The sequence below is a fragment of the Protopterus annectens genome, chromosome 5.part1, assembly GCF_019279795.1.
Source record: "Protopterus annectens isolate FY-2018-M chromosome 5.part1, PAN1.0, whole genome shotgun sequence".
Classification (NCBI taxonomy): Eukaryota; Metazoa; Chordata; order Ceratodontiformes; family Protopteridae; genus Protopterus; species Protopterus annectens.
The window spans coordinates 600,630,217-600,647,575 of NC_056736.1; positions in this window are offsets into that span (position 1 = coordinate 600,630,217).

The following is a 17,359-nucleotide window of genomic DNA, read 5'->3' on the forward strand; positions in this document are numbered from 1 at the left end:
TGCAATCCCCTGGCACCAGACTATGCAGAAATTTACCAGTAATGTTGTAATAAATGATGCTCAATTGTGGCAGTAGATCATAGCTCTGCCACAACTGTGACAAACTACAATAATGACTGAGACGCTTGACTGGGTTCCAAGTACAAAAATCTACCTTTTACATGTAATTCTATTTTTGGAAATGGAAATGCAGTATGCTAAAAGCTTGCAGTAATACACAATCGTCACACAACTGTAAATGAAACTACAAGACTAAGGTTCCAGAACAAATGAAAAAATGCAAACAATGTTTTTAGCAAGGAATACAGAAGTACAAAAGAAAAGTATCGCCACACAATGCACAAGTACAACTTAAATTTTTAAGCAAAATTTAAATAAAATCTTTTCTTCCCTTTTGATGAAAAGCTTGCATCTCACACCTCTTAAAGTCTTGAGCAAAAGTCTTTTCACTATGGAAGGTTTGATCACGTCTCTGCCACAATGACACCTTCGGAGTGTCAAATTATCAATGATGAAGTATCCATAAATGAAAGCCAATGAGTACAGTGATGTGTTTGCTCAAATTCAGTGCTGCTGCATGCATGGGATATGCAAGTTTGGAAGGGAGGGGTCTACAGAGAGTAATGGGAGACATTAGAACCTCTCTACAGGCAGTGCTGGCCATGTATAGGTTACAGTAGCATGCTAAGAGATGATGAAGCTAGAAGTATGCAGCACCACTGGTGAGTGGACAACAAAAAAATAAGTGTTCCTATCCATGCCTGCAATTCTGATCTCATGGCAAACAAATTTAAAGAAGACTACAGGAGCTCAAAACATTACTATGATAGCTTCTCTGCCAGAAGGTTCACATCCTACACTGCTGACATTTCTCCTTGGAGGTCTTAAATGCAAAATGACTAAAAAAAAAATCACTTGTTTATGGATGACCCTACAGCAAGTAACGATAAACATGACAACAAAGCAGCAGCGCTGCTGACACACAGACCCATCAGTGACTGTAGTTTCAATGCATCCTCACAGACAAAATGACACTGAACATCAAGTTACTGTTTACGGTGCAGGGCAAAGACTTCCAAATGCATTCCAGGCAACTAGGATTTGACTAATGATGTCACCGGAAATGGAGATGCCAGGCAAGGATATGGAGGGGTGAAGGAATGTGGCCCTCTTAGTTCTCCAAGAGGAAGAGTAAATAGTTCCAAGCATTTGGGTGTGCTAACTTCCAGGTGGTGACCAAGTAGCTCACCACTTGTACTTCGAGGGAACGAGGTAAGGATACCTGGAGGGAATGCTCCTTGTGGAAGTGAGGGGATGTCCACCACTAGCATCCTACTGTACTCCCTCCCTCCAGATTTTCCAGGTGTGTGCTCCTAAGAATGAGGGAACTAAAGATGAAAGTCTCAAGCCAGTTCTGTTGGCACCCCTCTGATGGGAAATGGAGGGTCAGTTGGCTATGGAGGTGGCTGATGACAGACAGGAGGTGAAGAATGACAAAAAAAAAAGTTACTGAAGTACACATTCAATGAAAATGCATACAAGATGAGAGATGATGCAACATACCTGCAAAGGAGGAGGTAACCACCCCAGAAAAGGTACAATAAGTGTTTAAAAATAATACCAGTTCTGGTTAGAAAGTAGCAAACATCCTATAGCCAGTGGAAATTTATCATGTAAGGGGGAGTTATAGCCTTAGGTCAATAATAAAAAGAGAACATCTTCTGTCATGACAAATATCCTCTAAAGGCAGGTGTACCATTTCACATTCATAAATACAAATAATGACTTGAGAAAAAAAGAGACTGCACGCCACCACCTTTATCAGCTACTCCTTTCAGACTTAGTGTACAAGAAACAAAACATGACTGACAGGTGAAATATGCCAATATTTTAAAGATAAACATGCAAGTATTACACCTCTCTTTTTCAGAAGACAAAAGTTTTCCTATTTTTGAGGGATACTATTATTCACTAACACTTTACTAGCAAATACCTACCCGCGGTGGTGGTGCTGCTGTAGCGTTGTCGCCTCACAGTAAGACGCTGTCCGGTTCGATTCTCAGCTAGAGTGTCTTCTGCGTGGAGATGTGCGTAAATGGGCGTACCTTCGTTGAAGGTTGTGTGTCAAGGCTGGTAACTTGACACATAAAAATCAACTACCAATCCTTAGCAGACCGGAGTTCCGCTGTGGCGACCCCTAACCGGGAAAAGCCGAAATACACAAAACTTTACTAGCAAATACCTGCACATATTTTCAGATACACTGATCAAACCTTTTACTATAAAAAGAAGTTATGTCTTACCATAACGTTCCATCTGTATTGTTGATCCTCGTTCAGTCATTACGTATGGGTATCGGTTCCGACCTCTGAACCGAGCCGACCATCTTCCAAGCTCGCTCCAGCTACAAACTCTCAAGCTAAAAATCTTACCCAAAATTCCCCTCTCCCTGTTACCTCTGAGTTTGCAAGTCAAAAGAAGGTAGAGGCTACCTCGGGTCAAATGACCTAAAAGGAGCGGATGGTGAGATCCACTAGAAGCCACAGAAGGGGGAAGGAGGGAGGGTCGTAATGACTGAACGAGGATCAACAATACAGATGGAGCATTATGGTAAGACACAACTTCTTTATCTGATATTGTTAATCCTCATTCATTGCTTACGTATAGTCCCCAGCTACCTCTATTCCTGGTAGGCTACCATGGAAGGACATTCCTGAGCACCACAGAACCAAAAGATGCTTTTCCCCTGGAGGCCAAATCCAATTTGTAATGATTGATGAAGGTATGAGGCGTAGCCCAGGTTGCAGCTGCACACATGTCATGTAAAGAAGCTCTGGCATGGAAGGCAGCAGAAGTTGCCACTGACCTTGTTGAATGAGCCTTGATGGTAGTCGGCAAAGGAATATTACATTGTGTATAAATGAAGGTCACAAGGTCTTTCAACCATCTAGCCAATGTGAGCTTAGCAACAGCACATCCTACTCTAGGTCCAGAATAGGCCAAAAATAACTGGTCTGATTTACGAGAGGCCTTAGTCTTATTCAAGTAGAAGTGAATTTGCCTGTGAATATCTAGGGTATGTAGGCAATACACTCCTCTGTTTGAATGATTGGGAAAGAAAACTGGCAATTTGATGGTTTGATTAATGGACATTTCAGAGATCACTTTTGGCAGAAAGGAAGGATTAGTTCTCAAAGACACTCTATCTCTATGAAAAATCAAGTATGAACTCTTGATGCATAAGGCTTGAAGCTCAGAGATACGTCTGGCAGAAGTAATGGCGACCAAAAACAAGGTTTTCCATGACAAATATCTGAGGTCGCATGAAGAAGCTGGTTCGAAAGGTGGCAGTGGCAGAGCCTGTAGAACTAATGACAGGTCTCATGGTTGAACAGGTTCTCTAAAACAGGGCTTCAGATGATTCGCACCTTTTATGAAGGTCTTGCATAATTTGTGTGACATAAGAGAGGAGTCTTGGACACCCTCATGGAAATTAGATATTGCAGCCAAATGAACTCTAATAGTAGAGGCCGATAGACCCGACTGGAATAGATCAACTCGATACTCTAGTACTATCGACACTGGTGCTGAAAAAGGATCTACTTGCTTTTCTTTCAGCCAACAGGTAAATCTCTTCTACTTGCTTAGATAAGTAATTTTAGTGGAAGACTTATGAGATGCAATAAGAATGTCCCGTACTGGTAAAGAAAGATCACTCTGCCTGGCAATCAAGGAAATTGGAGAAGCAAAGCTGTGAGCTTCAGGCTGTCCAAGTGGGGATGAATCAGATTCTGCGGATGGGAGATCAACCCCGGGGTTGGACGGAGGATCCATGGTTGGTCTAGCAGGTGAGGCCAAAGGAAGGGGAACCAAATCTGACGAGGCCAATATGGTGCTATGAGAATCACCTTGCTCTTCAACTGATGAGCTTTCTTCAGAAACTGGGGAATGAAGGGAAGAGGTGGGAATGCATAAAGAAGACCCAAGGGCCAGTTATGGACTAGAGCATCCCTGGGTGACTGTCCTGGAGGGGGAATCAGGGCTAAGTAGTTGCGGCATTTGTAGTTGGACGGGGATGCAAAGAGGACACAGCAAGGACGGCCCCAGCGGTGGAAGATCTCTACCGCTATCAAGGAATTCAGGGACCACTCGTGAGGTTGTAGAATGCACCGGCAGAGTCTGTCTGCTATCACGCTGGAATTCCTGGGAATGTGCATTGCTAGAAGAAAATGGTTGGTAGCCATCGCCCATTGCCATATCCTCATTGCCTCTCGACAAAGGGGGTAAGATTTGATTCTGCCCTGTTTGTTGATGTACCAGACCACAGCCATGTTGTCTGATTATATCGCAACAGTCCCAGACGGCAGCAGGGGATGGAATGCTTGCAATGCCAGAAGCACCGCCCTCAGCTTCAGAACATTTATATGCAGTTGGGCCTCCAGCCAAGTGCCTTGGACTGTCTGACCCTGACATAGCCCCCCCATCAGAGAGGCGTCCGTGGTCACTGTAGCCTTGGGCTGCTGCGGGAGAAAGGGTGAGACCACTGTAATGAGCTGTGGGTCATCCACCAATTTAAATCCTGTTTGCACCTGTAAGTTACACGAATCTTGGCTGAAAGGGGATGCTGAAAAGGATACCATTGGGTGAGCAGAAGGAATTGTAGAAGCTTTATGTGAAACGTGGCCAGGGGGACAATGGTGATGGAGGCTGCCATGGAACCCAACAGCAGTAGGACAGAGTGAGCTGCGGATTTCTCCCTTGAAAGGTTTGGGATCAGTTGTTGCTTTATCCTCAGAATTCTGTGCTCTGGAATGGATGCTCTGCAATTCTTTGTATCCAATATGACCCCTATGAATTCTGTGGACTGAGGTGGGGTGAGATTGGATTTTTGCCAGTTTATGGTTATGCCTAGCCTTTTTGAAACAAGGAGAGAGTATGTCAGGTCTTCTTCCAATAGATGTCTGGTGGGGGAGGAGATGAGCCAGTCATCTAGGTATGGAAACACCTGGAATCCTTGTAGTCGCAAGTGAGCTGTGACGACTGCCATGCACTTTGTGAACACTCTGGGGGATGTAGAGAGTCCAAAGGGCAGTACTCTGAACTGATAGTGACTGGCTCCCGCACGGAAGCGCAGAAATCTTCTTGATGGCCTGTCCACTTTTATGTGGTAGTACGCATCTTGAAGATCTATCGAGCACATCCAATTGTCTTTTTCCAAAAGCAGGAGGGTAGACTGTATTGTGACCATCCGGAATTTTTGTACTCTTACAAACTTGTTCAATACACTGAGATCCAAAATTGTTCTCCAGTCCCCGGTTTTCTTTGGCACCAAAAATAGTCTTGAGTAGAATCCGGATCCTATCTGGTCTGGACCCTGGAGGGACTATTTGGATGACTCTCTTTCTTAGCAGCTTTGCTATCTCTAGTGCTGCTTCTTCCCTTTGACTGGGTGGAATGTCGGGTAAGTTTTTTGGGGGGGGTCAGGACAAAGATCGTAGGGGATATGGTAACCTCTGCTTATTATCCTTTGTACCCAAGAGTAGGTGGTGATGGTTAGCCAGGCAGAAGGGTACAAGGAGAAACGACCCCCAACCACCTCCAGAGGAAAGGAGTTGGGCTGCTCTTCAGGAGCGTTGATAGGACTGACCAGGAAACGAATCCCTGGAACCCTGGTTACACAGACCCCCTCTGCCCTGAAAGGGGCGTCTTTCCTGTGAGTTTCCCCCCTCTGCCTCTAGGGGAGAACTCTGCCTGTGTGTCACAGAAAGGACCCCGAGACATCTTGTACCATATCTTCCCACTCTTTTGGTTTCTGGAGAAAGCACGTTGAGGGGAAGAATAACGGACACCTATGGCAGAAAGGGTATTACTGTCCTGTTCACATCTGGCCAGTGTGCTTTTAACTCTGGATCCAAACAATGAAGGGGCTTCGATGGGAGCGTTGAGAAAGGAAGCCTTGAAGGGTTCCGCGAAATTACATAAGCGCATCCAGGTGTGCCGTCTCAAAACAATGCCTGAACTTGCCATTCTAGCTGCTCCTTCTGATGCGTGAGATATCAGGCGCATGGAGGAGTTTGATATCGATTCAATGGTAGCCAGTTGAGTGGCCACTTATCAAGGACCTCATCAGACACAGCACCAGCCAAAGTTTCAGAGAGCTCAGATACTAAATCCCTTTGAAGCCTGGTGCAGTGTGCTATATAATTCAGGGACCTGATTGCAAAGGTCGTTAATGCAAAAGCACGCTTCCCTATTCTGTCTAGAGCCTGTGACCCTTTGTTGGGCGGATGGACAGTCTGGCTTTCTTCTTCCGCCAGGTCCTTCTTGGTTGCGGCCGCCACCACCAGAGCATCTACAGGAAGACCTTTGGACCAATGGGGGTCAGTAACAGGAGGGGACAACATTTTATCTGGCCTCCGGGGAATGGCCTCAATGGTGTCAGGAGCCTTCCACGCACACTGCACGACGAGCCGGACCAGTTTGTCGGCAGGTGGAGTAACCCAGGAGGAGGGGGGGTGGGAGCGAAAGGCCTGCAGGAACACAGACGCTTCAGAGGTCGGGTTAGAGGGCTGCCAGTCAACTCTCTGTTTAAGGATTTTGAGGATATCACCAAAGGATACCTCAGAGGGTGAGCGAGGGGATCTTTCCCCATCATCAAAGTCTGTGTTTTCAGTAAAGGACTCCTCTGTGGAGTCCATGTGCTTCCTCTTGCATGAGCTTTTCCGATGAACTTCCTCAGAGGGAGATGCTGGGGAAGACAACGCAAAAGGGGTTTCCTGTGAGCCCATCCTGAGGCCCTTGCGCCCGGTGTCCGCTAGGAGCGACTTGTGTACATAGCGATCCAGAGGAGGGCGGGGAGATTGACAGCACAGTATCACCAGCAGATGCCAAAGCCTACTCCATTAGTTGGAAGGCCTGTCCACATGAAGAGGGGTGAGTGCCCTGGACAAGGGTCACCCCTCCCCTAAGTGGCTCAGCCTGCAGACTCGGAGTCCCTGGATCACTGTGAAACACCAAATTACGTATGACACAGCTAACATCCTGGGTCGTAGCAAAACTCTCCTGCCACGAATGCAACTGCGGTTCCTTAGTGAGATCCATAAAGGGAACCGTAGTGGGGGAAGACTATATCAAGGGGCTTCAAAGGCAATGAAGGAGGAGAATAAGTAGGGGTCTTTGGCAAAGGGTGATCACCTCCCGAGGAAGGATAGGTCCTGGGGGGGGGTGGGATACCTCTGGCCAAAAGCACTTGATCCACAAGATGCAACACGTCAAGTTCAAAGAGGCTTCTAGTGGATTTCACGGACACGGCTGAGGGGGAGTCAGGTCTATCCACAGATGGGACAAGCTCGGTGCTCACATCACCAGTCTGCACTGAAAACAATGGTGCCGTAAGAAACTGTACTACAGGTGTCTGCGTCGAGGAAATCATCAGTGCCGAAGTCATGGTCTGTACAGACAGTAAGGTGGGTGCCAAAGTGGTTGTCGGTGCCAAGGCTGCGACTGAAAAATTTGGCGTCAGTAACTGAGTTGTCGGTTCCGGGTAAGGTATCGGAGCAGATGTGGTTACAGTCTGCGCCAACAGGATAGTCGGTGCCGGTAGAGAGGTCTGAACAGAGGAGTCCCTCGGTACCAATACGGTTAAGGGCACACTAGTCGGTGCCGAAGTCACAGATGGCGCCGATGGCCTCGGTGCCGAGGGTCTAGGCACCGAAAGTGCTGGAGCCGAAACAGTCAGATCCGAAGTAGAAAGCTTAGCTTTCTTGGGTCTCGGTTGATGGGAGTCCCCAGCCGGGGACGAAAGAAGAGATTTGGCCTTTGAAAGATCATCAGTCTTTTTCTTACGGGATCTTGGAGGGGTTGAAGCCTCCGACCCAGAAATAGCCTCTAAAAAAAGGAGATTTGAGTAGCCCCCCCTCCAGTAAAGTACAGTTTTGTACCTACCATAAATGTAGATGTTCGAAGATCCACATTGCTGCAGTCCTTACACTTGGGTATAGCGCTGTCCTCGGTCGGCCCGAATACCAAAGTATATGGCTGGCGTCGGTCATGGCGCATAAAACGGACGCCAGGACGCCAGGGTAAAAATGCGCATGACCGACGTCATATCCTCAGTCTTTTCTTGCCCCAGATGTCAGAAGACCCTAAACAGGGTAAAATCAAAAAACCACCAAACACTAAACACCCCTACACCCAAACTATGTACAACTTCTAACAATTATATAATAAAGTACTAACCTAACCACACAACCACCCCAAACACAGAGGGGAAGGAGGGAGGGTAAATTGGACTGCAGCAATGTGGATCTTCGAACATCTACATTTATGGTAGGTACAAAACTGTACTATGTTCTTCATCTCACATTGCTGCAGTCCTTACACTTGGGTAGATTCCCCAAAGCAGAGGTAAGGGAGGATGGCAAATCAAAGAGAAGCAGGAGCTGTCAAAATGCCCTGTAAAATAGCAGTGGCAAAACCAGCCCTAGATTTAGAGTAAAGAGGAAGGTGGTAGTGCTTAGAGAAAGTATGTACTGAACTCCAAGTAGCTGCCTCCAAAATGTCCTTAGTTGCCACTCCCCTTAGAAAAGCTGTAGAAGTGGCAGTAGCCCTAGTGGAATGAGGTCTAATCCCTGTTGGAATCTCCTTGCCATGATGGGAATAACAAAAGGCAATGCAAAATCCAATCCATTTAGAAATAGTTTGCTTTGACACAGGCCTGCCTTGAGAACCCAAAGCAAAAGAAACAAACAACTGCTGAGACTGCCTGAAACTCTTAGTCCTGTCTAAGTAGTAGCGTAACTGCCTGTGCACATCCAAAGTATGCAAAATCTTTTCCCCCTTGTTTTGGGGGTCTGCATAAAAGGTAGGTAAATGAATAGTTTGGTTTAAAGACACACTTGAAACCACCTTAGGCATAAAGGAAGGGTAGTGCGTGAAGATACCCTATCCTTATGGAAAATCAAGAAAGGCTCAACCGCCATAAGGGCCTGCAATTCAGAAACCCTTCTTGCAGAGGTAATGGCCAACAAAAAAGCAGTCTTCCATGACAGATATTTTAACTCAGCCGTAGCTGCAGGCTCAAAAGGTGGTAGAGTGAGCTTTTCCAACACATAATTGAGGTCCCAAGCAGGAGTAGGAGCTCTTAAGTGGAGGTCTTATGTTCTTTGCCCCTCTGAGAAATTGCTTGAACAGAGAATGAAAACAAGGTGGATCACAGTCATAGTGAGCTGTAATTGCTGCAGCATGAATCTTAATGGAAGAGAAGGACAAACCCTTGTCCAATAACTCAGTAAGATATTGAAGAGCCACACACTCAAATTAGGCTCAGAAACATCTAAATCCTTTGCTGCACTCCAAAACAAAATCTCTTCCACTTGTCTGCATACACTTTCCTTGTACTAGGTCTCCTAGCTTCCATAATCACATTCAAAACTTGTTGAGGAAGTTGAGCCCTGCTATGAGCTAAAACAGGATATGCCATGCTGTGAGATGAAGAGAGTGAAGCTTGACATTGAGTAGATGACCGTCCTTTTGGGACAACAGGTGTGGAATCAAAGGTAAGGGCCAAGGTGGTTTCCTTATCAGATTTCTCAGTAATGGGTACCAGTGCTGTCGGGGCCAATCTGGAGCTATCAAGATCATTCTTGGTTTGTCCTGTCTTACCTTTAGCAGTACCTTTAGAAGAGGAAGAGGTGGAAAGGCATATACATGAAGATTTTTCCAACTGAAAGAAAGAGCATCCACTTTCCAAGCTGCCTGGTGTATCCTTTTTGTGCAAAACTTTGGCAGCTGGTGGTTTAGAGGAGAAGCGAACAGATCTATGTCTGGCGTTCCCCATGACACTGTTAATTGCTGAAATACATGAGGATCCAATTTCCACTCGTGGGGATCCATGATTTGTCTGCTTAACGCATCTGCTAAAGAGTTCTGTACTCCCGGCAGAAACCTTGCCTGAAGATTTAGTTGTAAACTGAGAGCAGTGTCCCACAAAATCATTGCTTGTCTGCATAGAGGGTATGAATGTGTGCCCCCTTGCTTGTTGATGTACCACATGACGGTTGTGTTGTCTGTTAGAATCAACACCTGCCCTGGAAGAAGTAATTCCTTGAAAGCTGTTAATGCAAACTGGACTGCTAACATCTCCTTTAGGTTGATATGTAGATGCTGTAGTCTGGCAGGCCACTTGTCCTGTATCCACTTTCCATTGAGATGAGCTCCCCAAGCTTTGTCCGAGGCATCTGTTGTTAGAATCTGACTGCCTCTGGCGGGTCACAGAAAGTCCCTTGTTTAGGTGACATTGCTGAGCCCACCACAAGAATTCCTTTTGGATGCAAGGTATTATTGGAATGACAGTGTCCAGATCCTGGCAGTGCTGTGTCCATAGATTCTTGAGATACCATTGTAGCTTCCTCATATGCAGTTTGGCATTGGGAAGCACCAGAATAAAGATGCCATGAACCCTAAGGCTTGAAGGACTGTCCTTGCAGTCAGCCCGGACTGGTGTGATAGTTGTTGGAAGTAAAGTGAAAGATTCTTTTGTTTGTCCGGGGTCAAAAAGGCCATCTGGGTTGCTGTATTCAGTCTCACACCCAGAAAGCACATGTCTTGAGAGAGTACTAGACTGGACTTTGTTTCGTTCACAGAATACCCCAGGCATCTTAGCACTGCTATCACATATTTTAAATGCTGTAGAAGCTCGTCCTTGCCTTGAGCCAGAATCAGGCAATCGTCCAAATAAGGATAGATCTGTATTCCTCTCAATCTGAAGAAAGCTATCACTGGAGCCAGAACTTTGTGAATACTCTGGGTGCAGTAGATAAGCCAAAGGGCAATGCAGAGAATTGATAGTGTGAATTTCCAGCTCGGCAGATACTTCCTGCAGCTTAGAGTGATAGGAACATGAAGGTAAGCCTCTTTGAGGTCCAAAGTTACCATCCAGTGATCTTTGCCCAGGAGAGGTAAAAGCTGTTGCAATGTCAGCATCTTGAACTTGGGAATGTCCAGAAAGGTGTTGAGGATAGACAAATCCAGAATTGGTCTCCACGTGTTCCCCTTTTTTGGTACTAGGAATAGGCGAGAATAAAATCCTAGGCCCCTTTCTGCCATAGGCACCGGTTGTATGGCCCCTATCTGTAGTAATAGTGAAATTTGTCTGCAAGCTTCTAATCTGTGCTGAGGAGGAATGTCTGGCATGCCCTTGAAAGGTGGTAAGGTATGGAAATAAAATCTGTAACCGTGGTGAATGATATCCAATACCCATCTGTCTTGGGTAATTAAACTCCAGTTCTCCTTGAAAAGTGTCAGTCTTCCCCCCAAAGGTGCTGCCAGACGGGAAGGCTCTGGCAGTTGAAAAGGTAGGTCATTGGGTCTGTCTACGAAAGGGCTGACCCCTGCCCTCACCTGAAGACTGTGCAGGTGAGCCCCTGTCCTGGATCTAAAGAGCCCTGAGCTCTGCCCCTACCACGCCTAGACCTACCCCTAGACTGGGAATCATAAGAAGGATATGTCCACGCCTTGCTTGGCCAATTTCTACTAAACTTTGGAGGTTGAACCTGTAAAAAATCTTTAACAGTGTGCATAGATTTAGCTTTGTCTTCCATTTTCTTTAAAACTGCTTCAACAGGCGAACCAAACAACACATCAGATTGCAAAGGGGCATCCAAAATCCTTGATTTAACATGCTCAGCTAAATTCTGATCCCTTAGCCAGGCGTGCCTGCGTAGGACCGTACCAGTGGCAGCCACCCTGGAAGAGGCCTGTACAGCATCAAAACCACATTGTAAGGAATGCTTACCCACCTGTTCAGACACATGCACCAGAGCTTGTAACTCCTTACATTCAATACCTTCTTACAGAGCATCTACCTTAGACTTTAACTGTGAAAGAAGATAGATCTGATATCTCAGCATGTGGAATTGACAATTCAAAGCCCTCATGGCTAAAGTTGAAGAAGTATAAACTTTCTTACCCCATCTGTCTAAAGCCCTTGCCTCTTTATCGAGGAACGGATTTTTAACAACAGAAGCCTTAACCCCTTTAGGTCCCTGGTAACAGTCTCTGGATCTGCCCTAGGGCTTTTAAAGAGATACTTATGAGCTTCAGGCACCCTATAGTATCTGTCCGGCTTAACAGGAGCGGGAGGCAAAGAATCAGGGTTAAGAGAAGCCTCTGTAAAACATCTTCCACCACAGAAAGAACAGGAGGTATAGCTAAAGGCCTATGCTGGGGTAAAACAAAAATTCCTAAGTCTTTTCCTGGAATCAGAGAAATCCTGACCTTCCCATTTAAAATGCTCCTCATGGAATGGAGAGTCTCTGAGAATGAAAAATCCTCAGGAGGAGAAGCAGTAGGAGTGGTGTCATCCACATCAGAATCAGAATAATGAGAAAACTCCTGTAAATCTTCAGCCGAAGACTCCGAAGCATCAGAATCCTGTTCAAAATTCCCAAATTCAGGATCCACCCTAGGTCTTTTGTCAGGAGGGGGCATAGAACCCCTAATCATAGTAATTAAATCTTCAGCCATCTTAAGCATATGTCTCTTGGGCACAGGGCCTGAAGTACTAGGAGAGACACCTGCTGGCTAACCTGGCCTGCCCTGGAAGAAGCCTTGGTAACAGTAGGGAAGGCCTAACCACCTTAGGCAGAGAGGAAGGACAGTTACCTGAGAAGCCCTTCAGCCTGGCCTACCTCCTGAGAAGACACATCCTGTAACAATAAAGTCTCTCCCTGGGACTCTAGGAAACTTCTGTTTGGGCCTCTGGCTCAACCGAGCCCTCTGAAGAACCGGCGTCCGGGACGGGCAGTTCTTCTAACCGACTAGGTGCTTTGTCCTTGCGTTTCTTGATAGCGGGCGTCGGAGCATCCGGCGGCATTTTATAATTGCACCGCTTCCGAAGACTAACCTGGCACAGTCTAATCTCCTCTTTATAGTACGTTTGTTAAATCTAGCACAAGAGGGACACCCAACAGCGTCGTGCTCAGGCCCTAAACAAGGTATACACAAGTATGGTAATCCCTATGTGGTATCTGTTTCCCACAAGAAATACAGTTATTTACTTTTTCTGACATCCGGTAAAATACTGAGGCAAGAAAAACCAAAATATTCCCCAGCAGTACTTAGCCAACTTTGATTCGGTCTGAAACTCCGGTTTGGAAAATCTCAGGGCGCCAACCTGCACCAAATTTGCTTCTGCATCGGACCACGGCAAAAGACTGAGGATATGACGTGGGTCATGGGCATTTATACCCTGACGTCCTGGCGTCCATTTAATGGGCCATGACCCGGCGTCAACCTATACTTTGGTATTCGGCGACCGAGGACAGCGCTATACCCAAGTGTAAGGACTGCAGCAATGTGAGATGAAGAACATCAATTTAGATGTTCTTCATTCCACATTGCTGCAGTCCTAACTATTGGGTAGTCCGCTGTCCAGTCGCGAATACCAAATATATGGCTGACGTCAGGCGCGTTAGACTGGCGCCAGTGCGTCGAGGTACTAACGCATGACCGACGTCATATCCTCAGTCTTTTGCCGCATGGTCCGATGCAGAAGCAATTTTGCTGCAGGTTAGCGTTCTGAAAGTTTCAGTCAGGTTCAGACCGAATCAAAGTTGGCTAACTAATACCCGTTGAGGATTTGTTTTTTCTTGCCTCAGTTAATTTGGATGTCGAATAATGCTCTTAATGGTGAACAGATAACCTCATAGGGATTACCATACTTTGTATACCTTGTTTAGGGCCTGAGCACACGTTGTTGATGCCTCTTGTGCTAGATTTAACAAACACTATTAAGAGAAGGTTGAACTGTGCCAGGTGTGTTTGGGAAGCGTTGTAACTATAAAATGCCGTCGGATGCTCGGCACCAACTCGACTAAAAGCGCAAGGACAAAACAAAGCCTAGAGGGGAAGAACCGACAGTCCCAGGCGTCGGTTCTTTAGAGGCTCAGTGGAGCCGGAGGTTTTGCCAGGTGTTTCTTTGGAGTCTCGGGAGACTTTACTGTTACAGGATGTTTCCTCTCAGGAAGTAGGCCAGGCTGAGAGCTTCTCAGGTGGCTGTTCTTCCTCACTCTAAGGTGGTTAGGGCCTCCTTCTGTTCCCAAGGCTTCCTTAAGGGCAGGCCAAGTTTTGCTTCAGTGGGGGTTTCTCCTGGTGCTTCAGGTCTTTGCCTAAGAAACATATGCTTAAAATGGCAGAAGATTTGATTACTATGATAAGGGTTCTATGCCCCCTCTGATAAGAGGCCTAGGGTGGAACCTGAGCTTGAGAGTTTTGAGCAATGCTCGGAGGCTTCTGAGTCTTCGGCTGAAGACTTGCAGGAGTTCCCTACTTATTCTGATTCTGATGTGGATGATTCTACTCCTTCAGCTTCTCCTCCTGAGGATTTTTCATTTTCAGAGACTTTGCATTCCATGAGGGAGCATTTTAAATGGGAAGGCCAAGATTTCTCTGATTCCAGGAAAAATTAGAGTTCTTGTTTTACAGCATAGGCCTTTAGCTATACCTCCTGTTTTGAATGTGGTGGAAGATGTTTTGCAGAGGCTTCCTGAATCCTGATTCTTTGCCTCCTGCCCCAGTTAAACGGATAGGTATTATAGGGTGCCTGAAGCTCATAAGTATCTTTAAGTCCTAGGGCAGACCCAACTGTCTCTCAGGGGCCTAAAGGTGTAAGGCCTCAGTTGTTAAAAATCCTGTCCCTCCTGATAAAGAGGCAAGGGCTTTGGATAGATGGGGAAAGAAAGTGTATACTTCTTCCACTTTAGCCATGAGGGCGTTTTGTCAGTTTCACATGTTAAAATATCAGAATTATCTTTCAGTTGAAATCTAAGGTGGATGCTCTGGAAGGTATTGACTGTAAAGAGTTGCAGGATTCATGTGTCTGAACAGGTGGGTAAACATTCCTTGCAATGTGGTTTTGATGCTGTGCAGGCCTCCTCCAGGGTGGCTGCCACTGGTTCTGTTAACCGTGGGCACGCCTGGTTGAGAGATCAGAACTTAGCTGAGCATGTTAAGACAAGGATTTTGGATGCTCCTTTACAGTCTGATGTGTTGTTTTGCCTGTGGAAGCAGTTTTGAAAATGGAGGACAAGGCTAAATCTATGCAAACTGTTAAAGATTTTTACAGGTGCAACCTCAGTTTAGTAGAAATTGGCCTGCTAAGGGTTGGACTTTTCCTGCTTATGATTCCCAGTCTAGGTAGGTCTAGACGCGTAGAGCAGAGCTCAGGTTCTTTGGCATGGGACAGGGAGTTCCCCTGCTCAGACTTCTGGGGAGGGCAGGGGTCGATCCTTTAGCAGACCCAATGACCTGCCTTTCAGCTGCCAGTTCTTTCTCGCCTGGCAGCACCGTTGGGAGGAAGGCTGTCTCTTTCAAAGAAAATTGGGATTTAATTACCCAAGACAGATGGTTCTGGATATCATTCACCACGATTACAGGTTTTATTTCCATACTTGCCTCCTTTCAAAGGCATGTGCCAGACATTCCTCTCTACAAAGACACAAGGCAAGCAAATTTCTGTTACTCCAAATAGGGGCATTCAGCCAGTTCCTGTGCCAGAAAGAGGCCTAAGTTTTATTCTCGCCTGTTCCTAGTACCGAAGAAGGGGAACACGTGGAGACCAATTTGGATTTATCTATCCTCAACACTTATCTGGACATTCCCAAGTTCAAAATGTTGACGTTACAACAGCTTTTACCTCTAATGGGCAAAGATCACTGGATGGTAACTTTAGATCTCAAGGAAGCTTACCTTCATGTGCTGCCTATAAGATTAAGTTGCAGAAAGTATCTGCGTTTTCGAGCTGGAAGTTCTCATTATCAGTTCTCTGCATTGCCCTTTGGCTTATCTACTGCGCCCAAGTATTCACAAAGGTTCTGGCTCCAGTGATAGCTTACTTCAGGCTAAAGGTTCAAATCTACCCTTACTTGGACGATTGCCTGATTCTGGCTCAAGAAAGGAAGACCTTCTACAGCATCTGGAATATGTCATAGCAGTGCTAAGATGCCTAGGGTATTCTGTGAGCGAAATAAAGTCAGTCTAGTACCCTCTCAAGACATGTGCTTTCTGGGTGTGAGACTGAATAGCAGCCCAGATGGCCTTTAACCCGGACAAACAAAGAATCTTTCAGTTACTTCCATCAACTATCTCTTCAGTCCGGGCTGACTGCAAGGACAGTCCTTCAAGCCTTAGGGTTCATGGCATCTTGTATTCTGGTGCTTTCCCAATGCCAAACTGCATATGAGAAGCTACAATGGTATCTCAAAAATGTATGGACACAGCACTGCCAGAGTTGACACTGTCATTCAAATAATACCTTGCATTCAAAAGGAATTTTTGTGGTGGGCTCAGGAATGTCACCTAAACAAGGACTCTCTGTGACCGGCGAGGCGAGTCAGATTCTAACGACAGATGCCTCAGACATTGCTTGGGAGCTCATCTAAATGGAAAGTGGATACAAGACAAGTGCCTGCCAGACTAGCATCTACATATCAACATGAAAGATGTTAGCAGTCAGTTTGCATTAATGGCTTTCGAGGAATTACTTCTTCAGGGCAGGTGTTGATTCTAACGACAACACAACTGTCATGTGGTACATCAACAAACAAGGAACACATTCTTACCCATTGTGCAGGCAAGCAATGATTTTATGGGAGACTGCGCTCGGCTTGCAACTAACTCTTCAGGCAAGGTTTCTGCGAGCACAGAACTCCCAGCAGATGTGTTAAGCAGACAAATCATGGATCCCCTAGTGGAAACTGGATCTTCATGTATTTCAAACTTGACAGTGTCATGGGAACTCCAGACATAGATCTGTTAAGCTTCCCCACTAAACCACCAGCTGCAAAGTTTGCACAAAGTTTTCATCACACAGCTTGGAAGTGGATGCTCTTTCTTTCAGTTGGAAAAAATCTTCATGTGTATGCGTTCACCTCTGCCTCTTCTTCAAGGTGCTTCAAAGGTCAGACAACACAAGCCAAGGATGATTTTAATAGCTCCAGATTGGCCTCGGCAGCACTGGTACCCATTACTGAGGAGTCTGGTAAGGAAGCCTCCATGGCCTTGCCTTGATTCCACACCTGTTGTCTCAGGGACGGTCACCTGCTCAATGTCAAGCTTCATTCTCTTCATCTAACAGCCTGGCATATTCTGTTTTGAAAGACAGCAGGTCTCAACTTCCTCAACAAGTTTTAAATGTGATTATGGAAGCCAGGAGACCTAGTACAGAAAGTGTCAGAAAAATGGAAGAGATTCTTATTTTGGAGTGCAGCAAACAATTTGGAGATTTCTGAGCCAAATTTGAGTGTGGCTCTTCAATATCTTACTGAATTATTGGACAAAGGTTTGTTTTTCTCTTCCATTA